Raw genomic sequence first — 12,242 nt, 5'->3', positions numbered from 1 at the left:
CTTTTGACAAAAAGTTATACATGCCACCTTTTCCCATGCATTTTGAAACTCCAAGTTTCGACAAATATAGAGGGAAAGGTGTTCCTTGAGATCATGTCAGTGAATTCTTCATGATATGTATCGAGGTAGCCCATGATGATACATAATTAATGAGGCTATTTGCAAAAAGTCTTGGAGGGACAAAATTAGAATGGTTTTCATACCTCCCACCTAAGATTGCTTCGTGGGGTGAACTGGTTGAGTTATTCATATTAAAATTTGCATTCAATATAGATATTCTAGTTACCTTGATATATTTATGTGCAACAAAAAAAAAGAAAGGAGAAACCTTTACTACATTCTTGCAAAGCTGGAGAGGTTTATACCGTAAATGTCATATCCCTTAAGTTGAGAAAGTAGACATTTTCAATGAAAATCTTGTACCTCCAATTAAGTATCCATTACAAATGCAATGCCTAAACAACTTTAAAGACATCACAAAAAAGGCTTCAAATGTAAAAGAGGCATATTAGAGCAAGGGATAATGAAACACCACAAAGATAATGGGCCAAACACAAGTACAAACAATGAAAGACCAAAATTTTGGTCTAGGAACAAGAATGTCACAAATGATGGAGTTGTTGATGCATGTGTTGTAAATAGAGCTCAACCAATAGTATCTCTACAAGGACTAGTTGATCTTACTAGTAAGAATCTAACTCAGATAAACAACACCAATGCACTACAATTAAGCAATCCAAGACCACCAAGGGCAGGCACACCCAGAAGAAGATTTACACCCCTTCCTGAACCTATTGAATTAACACTCAAAAAATTGATACAAAGTAATTCCATAACTTTACCAAAAGTCAGACCTTATGAACTAGGTCCATTTTGATGAATAATTATGAACAACAGATACCCTTATTGGTACTAAGAGGGGGGGGGGGGTGAATCAATACAATCAAATACTTTCTAACAATCTTTTCAAGATAAAACAACACTAACTGGTTGTCTTCATTACCGAAATTAACCATGGAAATACCGGTTAAACACAGTAAGACTTCAGACAACATAGACCGGTAAGTCTGAACACTTCAAATAGATTTAATACTTGATAGCTACTTTACCCATAAACATATGCATGTGGTGTGTCACCAATACCATAACCATTAGCTCTACATGCATAATCACTTAAACAAAGAACACTTAATCATCACATGAAAAATGCACAACACATGACACACAAATTTTTCACGTGGAAACCCAAATGGGAAAAACCACGGTGGGAATGAATATCCACAAGCTTGTTTTTGAACTCTTTTGAAGCTTTCTTTGTTAGGAGCCTAGTCCGGTTAAAGACTTCACAATAAGGTTATGCTAGGAACCAGTCCTATTAAAGATCACTTGGTTAAGGGATGGCTATATACCCTGTTAAAGGTTACCTTGCTAGAGGATTTGAAGAACTTAATGAATCTTGAGTCGCCTGGTTAGAGGATTTGCAGTAAGCCTGTTTAAGCTACCCAGCAAAGGGATTTTCCTTCTGTTGAAATGGTTAGAAGACAACAGGTAAAGCTTTGATCTGATAACAACACTATATGCTAAGGTAGATCCTTTTCAATTCCTATACTTCTGCAATCACACTCTATAGTTTTCTCTTACTGGTATGTCAAGTATCTCATCACTCAGATACACACACAACATTAGCCAACAACTTACAATAACAAACATCATCGACCTTATAGACAACAATTAGGTCGGTAGCATAAACCCTAAACCCTAAGCATTCTAGGTTTATAATACAAGCGGTCCAATCCTGACCATCCAAACACTTTGCATAGAGCAATACAATTTCAAACAGATCACAAGACAATCTACGTCATCCATTCTTAACCGCACATAGAAATCAGTACCTCATCACGCTTTCTTCTCATACCACTAAGAAGAATGTTCATTCCCGAGGTAGACATTTAATGCAGTCGATCTTCTCATGCAAGATCCTCAAGGAAATCCTTCACATGCACAAAGCTGATGTGGCATCACAATATCATCTTCATCTCTTAGCTAACTTAACTCAAAATGTCATCAGTTGCATCGCACAAGCAGGATTGCCAAACTGAAAACACTAGAACTGAGATTACCAACTGGTAGTCACACTCAGTGAAACCCCAACACTGGTTCACTGCATTTCTTCGTACCAGTTCGCCAACTTCTTCCAATCTGCATACCGATTCACTTACACTTATTGACATCAATGAGAACATACATTATCATCATATCATCATGTCAATTCATCATATGCCAACAATCTCCCCCTTTGGCATTGATGGCAATACTCAGTGTAGCATTGCAACTGTAGACATCATAGACCAGTGTATTCTATATCATCAGATATCTTCTCCCTATACATTAGATATCTTCTCCCCCTTTGACAAAAATGCCAAAGTGGAGGCACAAGCTTCCATTCTCCACTATGCTGCTCCCCGTATGGAGTAGCATCCTTCAACACATCAATCTTGAAAGATTTGACACTGTAGTACCTAACTGATGTGGATCACGCAACTTTAGTTGACTTCATGAAGGGGCAAAACCCCTAATTCACCTCTCAAATAGGTAAATGTAGTCTTCGGTAAGGGCTTAGTGAATATATCTGATAGTTGCTCCTTACTGGAAACATGTTCTAGTACGAGCTCCTTATTCTGAACCTTTTCTCTCAAGAAGTGATACTTAAGCTCAATGTGCTTATTTCTAGCATGCAATACCAGATTCTTAGAAATATTTATTGCACTTGTGTTGTCACAAAATATATTCACCAGTTCAGATACAGGTACTTTGAAACCTTCCAATACATGTTTCATCTAGATTTCTTGAGTGTAGTTCATAAATGCTACCACATATTCTGCTTCAACTATAGACTGAGAAATACAGCTCTGCTTCTTACTCGTCCATGAGACTAGTCTTCCACCAAGAAAGAATGCTCCACCAATTGTTCTCTTTCGGTCATCCACATTACCTACCCATTCGGCATCAGTATATACTTTGAGGTTAAAGTTGCCATTATGTGGATACCACAATCCATAGTCAACTATTCCTTTCAGATATCTAAGAATCTGCTTCACAGCTACCAAGTGGGATTCTCTTGGACTTTTTTGAAAATGAGCTACTATGCCCATTGCATGAGCAATATCTAGTCTATTGTGCACCACATAGTGCAGCCTACCAATCATTGACCGGTACTCCTTCTCATTCACCAACACTGAATCATCTTCCTTAGTCAGTTTACAGTCGATCACCATTGGTGTACCAATCGGTTTTCTCTCCTCCATGCCAAAGGTCTTCAATACCTCTTTGACATACTTGGACTGGGTAATAAAGATACCCTCTTTCATTTGCTGAATCTGTAAACCAATGAAGAGCTTTATCTCTCCAATCAGAGACATCTCAAACTCTTTCTTCATTCCATCTACAAAAGAATGACTCGTTATATTATTGCCTCTAAAGATTATGTCATCTACAAATACTTCATAGATCAAAATCTGATCACCTTCAAATTTTAGATAGATGTTGCTATCCTCACTTGTTCTCTGAAATCCAATCTTCACAAGATGAGAGTGTAACTGTTCATACCATGCCCTAGGTGCTTGTTTTAATCCATACAAGGCTTTGTGTAATCTACACACCATGTTACTATCTTTTGATAAGGCAAACCCTTCCGATTGCTCAATATATACTTCCTCTTCTAGGATTCCATTGAAAAACGTAGACTTCACATCCATCTGATAAACCTTAAATCCCTTAAATGCTGCAACTGCAAGTAGCATTCAGACACCTTCCAGTCTAGCCACAGGAGCAAAGGTTTCTCCATAGTCTTCTCCCTCTTCCTGAGCATATCCTTTGCATACAAGTCTTGCCTTGTTCCTCACAACTATGCCTTCTTCATTTAGCTTATTCCTGAAGACCCATTTGGTACCTATGACATTCTTGTGTTCTAGTCTGGGTACCAAGGACCATGTTGCATTCTTTTCTATTTAGTCTAGCTCCTCTTCCATTGCTTTAATCTAGTCTTCATATGTAAGTTCTTCTCCGGAAGTCTTGGGCTCTAATTTGGAAATCATGCAAGAGTTTTCTTTCACCTTTCTTCTTGTGAGTATCCCCGCATCTTTATCTCCTATTATTTGCTTTGGATCATGATGCAATTTTACATACCTAGGAATGACTCTAGCTTGTGCTGCTAGTTTTTCTTCTTCTTCTTCACCTACCTCTTCTTCTTCTCCTACTGCAACTTCTATCGGTACAGGAACACCGAGATCTTTACTTGTTTCTTTCTTAATCGGTTCCTAGAAGGCTATAAATGGTTCATCTTCCACTTCTTCCCTATAGGTTTCCTTAGGTTTTTCAGGGGATTCATCAACCCTTACATTGATACTCTCAACAATTTTCCATATTTTATTGTTGTAGCACTTGAGAGCTTTGCTCTTAGTGGAATATCCCAGAAATATTCCTTCATCACTTTTAGCATCAAATTTGCTCAGATGCTCACCTGTCTTGATATAACACTTACTACCAAACACTTTAAAATAACTCACAGTGGGAGTTTTGCCGGTCCAATACTCATAAGGGATTGTAACTCTACCTTTCTTGATGAGTACCCAGTTCATAGTATAGACTACAGTGCTCACCGCTTCTCTCCAAAAAGTGTGAGCAACCTTTCCTTGGATCAACACTATTCTAGCCACTTCAATTATAGTCCTGTTATTCCTTTCTGCTATGCCATTTTGTTGTGGTGTCCTTGGGGCAAACAACTACCTCTTGATACTGCTATCTTCAAAGTACTTGTTGAATTCATCAGAAGTGAATTCACCTCCTTGATCAGTTCTTAGGCATTTTATCTTTTGACCACTTTCCTTCTCTGCTAATGATCTAAAGGCTTTTAACTTGCCAAACGCCTTAGACTTGTCTTTCAAGAATGTGACCCACATCATTCTTGAGCAGTCATCAGTAAGAATCACGAAATACCTATCTCCCTGAATACTTCTAGTTTTCATAGAACCACACAAATTAGTATGCACAAGATCAAGTAAGTTTTCTGCTGAAAAAGACTTACCTTTGAAAGTTGAGGAAGACATCTTCCCAAGTTGACATTCTCTACACAAAGAATTATCTAGTTTGTTTGTTAAAGGCAATCCTCTTACTGCCTTGATCTTACTAGCCTTTACATTATTATCAAAGTTCATATGACAAAGTCTCCTATGCCATATCCGACTGTCATCAAACATCACCATCAGGCACTGACTTATCTTGGCATTCAACTGAAACAGGTTACCTCTGGTCTACTTAACGATGCAAATAAATTTGACACCACTTTTACCATTTATACTGCTGACTCCACCTTTGAACTCTAGAATGAGTCCTTTATCATTTAGCTGAGCAACACTCAATAGGTTATGCTCAAGACCTTCTACCCAGTAGACATCATCTACACTGCTTTTTCCAGTCAGTGAGATGGATCCTTTACCTTTCACCAAACATGGTGCATCATTGCCAAATCTGACAACACCTCCATCATATTCTTCTATAGACAAAAACTTTCTCCTATCACCAGTCATGTGGTGAGAACAACCACTATCAATTATCCACTCATTAGAGTTGTCAATGCAAGAGACAAGTTCTTTCTTGTTAGACACTTCTTCCTTTACAGCTACTAATACCATGTCTTCATTTTCTTCATCCTCAGATTCTTCATCAGTAATACCTTCATCCACTGCAATAAGACAATTTCTTATATTTACTCCTTTATACTTTCTAAACCTATCTAGTTTATCCTTATTCTCATTGTTAGGACAGTTAATAGCTATATGTCCTATCTTATTGCAGGAAAAACATTTTAAAGGAAGCTTACCTCTATATTTTCCAGTACCTTTTGGAAGTCTCTTGGCAAGAAGAGCTTCAAACTCAATCAAAATTTTTTCATCATCCATACCTCTTCTTTGCATGGATTCATAACTGGTACTTGCTTCTTTTCCTTTTCCGGTTGGTGCAACAGATTCTCTAAAAGATGACTCAGTCTTTTGAACACTGCAAACATAGCTATTAAACTCATATGCAGTTAACTTTGTAATGGTAGAGTCTAAGGATACCTTGGGTTTGTCAATAGACCTTAGTTCCTGAATAGCAGCAACTCTAATTGCTTGGACCGGTAACAATGATCTCAAGACTTTACTAACAATGGTGGCATCATCAATTGTTCCACCAATTTTCTTGATATCTCCAACAATAGTCTTGATTCTTATGCCATATTGTTGAATGGTCTCACCTTCAACCATCCTCATGTCTTCAAATTCTCCTCTAAGGCTCTCTTCCTTAGATTGTCTAACATGCTCATCACCGCCATAAATAGTTTCCAATGTGTCCCATACATCTTTAGGAATGTCCTTATCTTTTACATCAATGAACTCAATATCAGACAAAATGCTAATAAGGGCTTCCATGACTTTCCCATTTTCTTGAATCTCTCTTTTTTTATCATCAATTAAAGTGCCAGTGGGAATTACATAGACATTTTCAACATAGCTCCAGTGTTGAGCACCAAAACTTTTGATATAGATCTTCATTCTGTCCTTCCATATTTTAAAGTTATCTCTATTAAACTTAGGACCTTCTCTCTTCATCATTAAGGCGGGATATTTTACCTCAAGTGGTTAAGCTTATATCACCAAGGACCTGGAGTTGCTCTAATACCAATTGATGAATAATGATGAACAACATATTCCCTAACTGGTACTGAGAGGGGGGGAGGGGTGAATCAGTACAGTCAAATACTTTCTAACAATCTTTTCAATCTAAAACAACACTAACTGGTTGTCTTCATTGGCAATATCAGTTAAACACAGTAAGACTTCAGACAACATAGACCGGTAAGTCTGAACATTTCAAATACATTTAATACTTGATAACTACTTTACCCATAAACATATGCATGTGGTGTGTCACCAATACCATAACCATTAGCTCTGCATGCATAATCACTTAAACAAAGAACACTTAATCATCACATGAAAAATGCACAACACATGACACACAAATTTTTCACATGGAAACCCAAATGGGAAAAACCACGGTGGGGATGAATACCCACAAGCTTGTTTTTGAACTCTTTTGAAGCTCGCTCTGTTAGGAGCCTAGTCCGGTTAAAAACTTCACAATAAAGTTCTGCTAGGAACCGATCCTATTAAAGATCACCCGGTTAAGGGATGGCTATATACCCTGTTAAAGGTTGAAACCCTGTTAAAAGTTACCTTGCTAGAGGATTTGAAGAACTCAATGAATCTTGAGTCACCTAGTTAGATGATTTACAGTAAGCCTATTAAAGCTACCTGGAAAAGGGATTTTCCTTCTATTGAAATGGCTAGAATACAATATGTAAAGCTTTGATACGATAAAAACACTATATTGTAAGGCAGATCCTTTTCAGTTCCTCTACTTCTGCAATCACACTCTGTAGTTTTCTCTTACTGGTCTGGCAAGTATCTCATTGCTTGGATACACACACAACATTTTCCAACAACTTACAATAACAAAAATCATCGACCTTATAGAAAACAATTAGGTCAGTAGCATAAACCCTAAACCCTAACCATTTTAGGTTTACAATACAAGCGGTCCAATCCTAACCGTCCAAACACTTTGCATAGAGCAATACAATTTCAAACATATCACAAGACAATATGCATTGTCTAATCTTCACCGCACATAGAAATTAGTAACTCATCACACTTTCTTCTCATACCGCTAAGAAGAATGTTCATTCCCGAGGTAGACATTTAATGTAGTCGATCTTCTCATGCAAGATCCTCAAGGAAATCCTTCATGTGCACAAAGCTAAGGTGGCATCATGATCTCATATTCATCTGTTAGCTAACTTAACATAGAATGTCATCGGTTGCATCGCACAAGTGAGATTTCCAAACTGGAAACCCTATAACTGAGACTACCAACCGATAGTCACACTCAGTGAAACCCTGACACCAGTTCACTGCATTTCTTCATACCAGTTCTCCAACTTCTTCCAATCTAAATACCGGTTCACTTACACTTATTGACATCAATGACAACATACATTATCATCATATCAACATGTTGGTTCATCATATGCCAACACATTTAAGCCCGCTTGGTGGAATGACAATGATTTCTATGAATACCACCGCAATAAAGGTCATAATACAACAAGTTGCTACAAACTAGAGAACCTCATACAAGATCTCATTGATCAAGGCGACATTACTATGGATTCTAGTAAGACACCAAACACACATCATACCATCTTCAAAGATCAAAGGAAAGGCTTCTAGTTCCAATGCACAAAACAATAATGCCAATTATACTAATGTTGCATTTTATTATGCCATAAATGCACTTAGTGCAGTATATGACATAGTGGTTGTCACCACTAGAAGATCAAAGGTCACATTGCAAGGGGTAACTTCAAATCCCCCTTCAACAAATAGCATTTACAATATGGTGGATCAGTTGAAGCGAAATCTAGCTCAAATTTTATTATTTGAGTTACTGTGCATCTCGCCAGCTCATAAGGCAGTCCTTGACAAAGCATTACAAGATTCAGTTGGTGCCAGAGATATTAACAAGAACACATTCCATTCCATGGTTGGAAACTTGGCAACTTCAAAGGTCACATTCACTGAGCAGGATGTACCTACATATTGACCCATGCATAATGATCCCTTACACTTGAAAGCTTTGATTGACCAAAAGAAAGTTCAAAGAGTATTTATAGATGGTGGAGCTGGCCTTAACATACACACATTGCATTTGATTAAAGCTTTAGGATATTCTGAACATTATATTGATTCTTCTAAGAGAATCAATATCAAAGCTTATGATGATGAGGAACACCCTTCTAAGGGTGTAGTGACTTTGCCAATACAAATAGGACCAGTCATAACAGACATCACCTTTCAAGTCCTAAACAAAGAATTAGGGTACAATATTCTATTAGGTCGTTAATTGATACATGCCATGCAGGAAGTACCTTCAACTTTTTACCAATGTGTGAAGTTCCCATACAATGGCATTGAGATCACCATTCATGGCGACCCAAACCCTTTTCAACACTGCAATTATTTAAGGGCAAGCATAGACAATCAAGTACCAAACAATCAAACATCTCCACTTCACTTACAATTGGAATCATTTAAAGTCACAAAAATAGAAAAAAATACACCTACCACATCTTCTTTACAAATTAAGGAGGTTGGTTGTGGGTAATATTCCATTTCAAGTACCTTGAATGGTAGATAATCATCCCTTTTGCCTAGGTCTTTTGGGAAGCCTCAGAACATAGTGATGAAGCAAGATAAAGGAAAAGAGATAGTGAAGTACTCAGATTCATACTCTTTCATTAGATGGGGAGAGTTACAAGAAGAATCTCTAAAGGGAGATTTTAATTAGTGGATATATAGAGAAGAAGATGACATGACAATACCCAGGTTACCTCTACACCAATATGGCAACAGTTTCAAGATGCTACAAAACATGGGCACGATGGTACCACAGGATTGGGATTAAAGAAGCAAGGTAGATTAGAACCTATTTTACCACATGAAAACCCAAATAATCAAGGTTTGGGATATAAACATGTACCAAAGACAGCAGAGGCAAGGCAACGTACACTAGATATACTGAACAAGCCTAAGATACCCTCAAAATACATACCTCATAATTTATTAACAATACGAGTATTTCCCTCTTCATCTCAAAAAAGCAGAAGAGCACCAACATATCCTAGTATGGAATCAGATGGTGAAGATATGAGGCAACTTCTACAAGAAACTAACACAAAATCATCTAGCAATATAGTACCAAAAACATCTGAACAAGAAAATATGGTAATAGATATTGTCATGCGTGTCAAGTAGGGTAGCTACAGCTTGAAAAAAAACACTCCATAGATCATTACAAGCATGGCTAGCAAATTAAAATCAAACAAAAGATAAACCATGACAAAGAGACCTATCGCCTCCTAAGAGATGCGAGTATGGATTTACTCTCAGATTTGGATAAGCAATCCCAGTGACTTGACTACATGTAGATGAAGGATTTGAAATGATGATGATATGAAAGCTAGATGAGACTGATTATGATAGATTGATCCAAGAGTATAATTAAGCTAATGATATGCATGATTAAACTATGATGTTGATGCAATTAAGCTAGAAAATGATCAAATTAAACTAGATCTAAGATGAAATTGCCTATAATAACAATGCTCAAATGATATTCTAGAATGGATATGCCTATAGTAATAATGCCTAAATTAATATGAGATGGGATCCTTTGTGCTCCAAAGTGGGGGATGTTTATAAGTGTAGATGGAGGAAATGGATTGAATAAAAGATTCAATCTTCCAACATCCAACAATGAAGTACCTACAAAACACACAAATGCAAATACAAATATCTAAGCTAAAACACACATGCATGCAACAAAAATCCACTCCATTGCACTCCTATTCCCCAAGATTTTACATTTAATATATATTTTCTCTCAGAAGCACTTATGCAAAAAGCTATGAGGAAATCAAGATTTGAGAATGCAAAGATAGCGGATAAGATGTTAAGATAATGGGATGCAAATTGACATAAGTTCGACACATAAAGATGAGATTCCCAAATAAGAGAGGGGGCCTTATTTAAATAAATTTTCTCCTAGCGAGTTCATGTTGTCAGATGAATATGGGATAATGCAAGATGAGTGGTAAATGGGAAATGGTAAGTGGTAGGAGGAGATATTTAAGGGTTTTATTAAATAAATAGAGAAATGTGTATAACGTGAATGCATGAAGGTGTATGCATGAATATGATATAATATTTTATTTAATAAATTTAATGGATAAATGATAAGATATTAATAATAATATAATAAAAGATGGAAATTATGAATAATGAATTATGGAGAAATAATAATGTAATAATAAGGACTCGGCCGATGTTCGGAGAAATTTAAAATTAAATGAGGACAAATTAATGGAAATTTTTATGTGTCTACATTTTGCCCTTCTTTGAGACAATGCAGCTTGTTGCATTGTTTCAAAGAAAATGATCAACTGATATATGCCCCATAGGTGTCCTGGTAAGGATAATGATTGATTGGCTATGCCCCCTCGAGAGATTGATCGAACATAATGATGGAGATTGATCTCTCGATAGATCACGAGAGAGAATATTGGATGATTTATATTGCACAAGTGATTAGATTGAGATGTACATTTAATAGAAATGCATAGTTGATGAGGCGTAACTGAACAATTGATGGAAATGAACAGTATAGTCGAATTGATAAGCTGATTAAGCTGATTGAGCTAATTAAGTTGATAGGGATTGATGCTAGTGCAAGATAAGGTGATCCAACAATTGATTGATTGATCCAGGGCATTGAGATTGCAAGAAGCAAGGTGGTTGATAAAGAGATTAAAGATTCAAAGACATTGCATCAATTAGATAAAGTGTTTGATTGACCACACTAGAATAAGAAGAATGAAGAATATGATGAAAGAAATGATGAAAAAGATAGATGAGAAGGAGGATGAGAAGAGAAAAGTAATGATCATGAGAATGATGAGAAAGAGGATATAAAAGTGATGAGAATTCTTGTGCTTTTTAAGTGGTTGTATCATCATCGATCTTATTATAGCAAAAGGCAAAAAATCATTTGGATATCAATTAGAACCAAATGAATCAGTCACACCAATTACGAGAAAGAAAATATATCAAATAGTAAAGGAATGCCTCAGTGTGTATCAGACCAATATGTCCTTGATGATCTTAAGTGATCATGCCCTAAGACGTGTCATCATATTCCTAAGGAATATCCCGCAAGCAACAAACAAGTGAACATGCCCCATCCTCGCCTTTATAGTCAATGACATCCTAGAGATAAAATCTCTAGTCAAAGACATCCTGGAAAAGCTAAAAGAAATGTCACCAAAAAAGAAAATCAGAAACAATCAAGAGAAAATAGGCAAACAAGCAAACAATATGTTTCATGCCGAATTTTTTTTTGTTAACAGTTAATGTGTTTAGTTTTAATAAGTCGATCATATGTTTTTATGTTTGCTCAATCATAATCTTGTCATGTCATGAATTCGTTGAAGTGCAAAACTACATGCTTGTTGTAATGCCCCGCCAGGAAACCCCGAAGGGATAAAGCCATAACACAAGAATAGAGTGCAATAATTTTTTTTTTTT

This window comes from Cryptomeria japonica, chromosome 2 (assembly GCF_030272615.1).
Source record: "Cryptomeria japonica chromosome 2, Sugi_1.0, whole genome shotgun sequence".
NCBI lineage: Eukaryota > Viridiplantae > Streptophyta > Pinopsida > Cupressales > Cupressaceae > Cryptomeria > Cryptomeria japonica.
The sequence above is the reverse complement of the archived record's forward strand: the minus strand, read 5'-3'. Positions refer to the sequence as shown.